Source organism: Plasmopara halstedii (assembly GCF_900000015.1).
Source record: "Plasmopara halstedii genome assembly, contig: Scaffold_672, whole genome shotgun sequence".
NCBI lineage: Eukaryota > Oomycota > Peronosporomycetes > Peronosporales > Peronosporaceae > Plasmopara > Plasmopara halstedii.
Genome location: NW_020187589.1, coordinates 720669 through 724748, shown reverse-complemented (window position 1 = coordinate 724748; position 4080 = coordinate 720669).

Sequence of the window (4080 nt, the reverse complement as noted above, 5' to 3'; positions counted from 1 at the left end):
CAAGTCTCTTCGGTCATCTCTTCCCCTACAGCTTCCTTCGGTCTACACTTCTATCAGGATCCAATTCACTTCTTGCGTTTGCCTTAATTACCATATGACCGCCATCAGCTTTGCGCGATGGGTCGGAGCGACCCAGTTTCAATTTGAACCAGTACCTGGTGAAGTAGAGAAAAACTCTCAGTCGCTTTAACAAGGATCCCAATCCAATATAAAATGATGGGCCGATGCTTAGGCGAACCCTCACAAATTATTTTCCTCTGAGAAGTGTCAGAGCCGCCCGTTACATTACGCTTCCTACGACTGAATGGCAGTTGAGCTTGTGGTGAGTAAGAATTCAAGTCAGTACTGGCATTTTGGACTATCGGGGTTGTGACCAGTGGACGTTGCAGGCGATAGTTCATGACCTCTTCGTCCGCGTAGAGCTTTGCACTCGCAAAGGTTGAGATGTCCGCTTTTTTAAATTTGGCTTCTAAGCCATAAGTCGGGTGAGAGGCGTGTGTTTCTCACCCAGTTCCAGCGTGAGTTTTTTTGCATCGACACTACCGGAAGCGGAAAATACAAGATGCACCTATTCGGAGGTTACTGTGTTCCGAACCGCTGATTCATAAAGCTCAAGTGGTCTAAGGATGGCCTATGGGTCGAGAAAGCGCTTATAAAGCGACTTCTAGCGCTTGTTCTGCTCCTGGTGAGATCGTAAGGTCCATATACATAGGTTTGCAAGGGCCCTCACCGGCTCGTCAACCGTAGTCCCGTATTCTAATCAAATTGATCATTATATTTTTATCCATTTTCACGATACAATCTGGTCAGGAATGGTTGTGACCCTTGCGCTTGCAGTAGATACCCTTGAGCCAGATTCAGCTCATTGGAAATGAGCACCATATTGTCTTGGGCTTCACGACGGGGTATCCAAGAACTTGTCGCCGATAAAAACGCACAAAGCTCGATTATCATTCTGAATATATGTATTCTCTAAAATATAGAGCAAATTAATTGCGGTAAAAGTTCTAGATTCCGCTTATAGCAGGAACGCACATACCCAATTTCTGCATGTATGACGTCGCGGAATTTGAGAGCAAAACCACTCTCTGTGTGAAGAGAAGGAAAATTAGTCGCAGTACCGGTGACAAATTGCTTAACGGCATTCTCGATGCAGCACTGCAGAAAGACCCCTTGCGGAAACATTAGCATCAAGTTTGACAGCGTCATCCATCGTGCTTTTTTTGGAAAACTACGTCATCTGACGTTTGTTTCACTTTCGACATGTATGTATGATTGCGCTGCTTAGAGTTTGCCTGATCCTCGATGTGGATGCTGTCCAATGCTCATTCGTAAACAGGCACTGTGACTTTCCAATCGAATGTAATTTCTGAGTAGAAATTAAAGCATCATGAAATTTGCGTAGCACGCCGAATAGCCATCGCGCAAAATGCTTATAAAACAAGTTATTGGTCTTTTGTCTGATAATGAGTATTGAAACACCCACATTAAGTTTTGACGAACCAACTCAAAGAACGAGCGCTCGCACTCTGCAAGAACAAACAAATATAGATAAATTTAGAGTTTGCGCTATTTATTAACATAACGAAACCCTTTTTGTATCATTTACTTATACTTGATGTTTTGACGATCCTGTGTTACCCATTTCGCGCTAATCGATATGTTCCATTTGTCTTCTCGATTCACGTATATCAATTCTGCGATAGAATAAATCTTCGTTGCCCTGTATTGAGCTGCATACTAGCGCTATTTATAATGATTGAATGTTGTAGCATCCTTTTAAGTGTCGTCTGTGGCGCTCCGGACTTTGCCATCGGCTGTGAACTGCTGCAAGTAGTCACCGAGGGACGAGATCGGGTGCTCTCATTCGAATCTCGTCAGCTCAAGGCTGCAAAGAAGGACTACTTGCGTTGAAGTATGCACATGTCAGGTTCAGGGTTCACCTGCTCGGCTCCAAGCCGTTCGTGATCTTCTCAGATCATGCGTCGCTACGCGCTGCGACTCGATTGTCTCACCTCTCACAGAGGATGGCCAGGTGGCTCTGATTCCCCGTAGAATATAACTTCGAGATGAAGTGTAAGCCAGGAAAGCAGAATGGTTTGGCTGATGCATTGTCACGCAGACCAGATTATGAGATTGCTCATGTCACTGTGACGTCGTCCGTGACGGGTTTGATCCGAGCCGCGTACGTGGGTGATGATATGTGCGTAGCGTTGCAACAGGCTCTCGTAGGCAAGGAGTTTGGAATCTCAGACAGAAAGCTGTCGTAGCGACTGTGTTCACATTTGCACCGATATTCATTGAATAATGGATTGCTGTCAAATAGCACCTATTCGACGGCAACGCCAAGAATTGTGGTTCCTCACGATGAGGATTTAGAATACCGTATCTACTATGAGGCCCACGACACTCCACTCAGTAGTCATCTTGGTAGTGAGAAGGCCTACAGCTTTGTGAGTTGCCACTACCGGCCTGCCGAAGGATTCGGCGGGCAACACGGTTTTTGTGGTCTTCATCGGCCGTTTGAGCAAGATAGATTATCCTGCGATGGTGTCGGACACCATCGACTGTTTGGGTACAGCGACGCTGTTTGTGGATCGTGTCCATCAAAAACTTGGACTCTCGAAGTCATGTCTCTGACAAGAACCCACGCTTCACTGAAAAAGTTGGTTGACGATCTTCAAGCTACTGGGCAACAAGTTGACTATGTCAACAGCGGTCCATCCTTGGATCGATTGTCAAACTGAGCCTGTGAATCGCGTCGGTGAAGACATCCTTCGCAGCGTCTGCGCTGAGACGCCGAGGCTCTGGAGCGCCATGCTGCCACATGTAGAGTTCGCTCTATAAAATGCACTGCATTCTACGTGAACGGGCTAGTTCATCCTCGCGTCCCGCTACACTTTCTATCCAATGGTTCAGGGCTTGGTGGGGAGGGATAGCCGAGCGGCTAGATGAGTGTAACACTCTCACTGTTCGTAAAGTAGTCGATGACTTCCTGTCTACCAGAGTGAGTGTCTCACGACACGTTCGCGATGCGAAGGCTGAAAGCCAAGACATGCAGAAGGAATGTGCATTAGAGGAAATGCGAAATACTTTGAGATCAGAGACCTGGTTTTGTTACAAGCTCACAGCATTCCTACACATTCAATTTCTGCTGTCTTTGAGACGAAGCATCGTCCACGGTTTATCCTACCACTCAAGGTTTTGGTCAAGCGGGATCTTGCGTACGCTAAATCTTTCGGAACAGATGTACACCCACCCGGTGTTTTATGCGGGAGCGACGCATTTGTCTGCTCAACGGTTTGAAGCTGCTCTGACAGAAAGCGATAGTCCTCAGCGTGAGGCAGCCGGTCCACAATGTGCTCCAAGATCTCTAGGTCTTCCTCGCAGCGGTATGCGACCCCAGCATGATGCTCAGCGGAGTCTCGATCGCGACGGACCTCATCCTTAAAAGCTCGAAGAGCATCGCGAGTCACCGGACGGCGATCACACAAGTTGGCATCGTCCGCCGCTGAGTCCTCTCGGCGAGAATGGTGGTGTCCACTATTACGTGGAATGTCTTGTGGCTCGACGTCGTCGCCAGGGTCAAAGTCAGTATCTTGTGAAGTTGCGGGGATACCCCCGACACTAAGAAGTCGTGGGAGTTTGAGGTACCACTTTGACAAGACTGCCCAGACGTCGTGGACGCTTATGATCACAGGGATTATGACGTTCCGCGTTGTCGTACGCCCCGCACTTCTCGCGATAGCCAGGAAAGCTGAAGTGCCATTAGCTGATCTCATGCTATGGCCCTGAGCTGCTACGGTCGCATACTCACCCGTGTGAGAGACCACAGAGCTTTTGGGAGCGTGAGGGATCAGACCATACGTTGCAGGACGACAAACCGAACGAAGTCGGCGAAGTACCCTGTGTAATACTGACTCAAACCGAAAATGACGTTCCACACGCGCGTCGACTTCCCTGTGGCTTAACCGTAAGCTGCGCAGCGAGGAAAGTTTCCGGTGCCGCTGCACCCATCGCTCAAAGAGCCCTTCGTCATCTGCAGCGGTTTCGCCAGGGGCGATAACACAGGAATCGTCC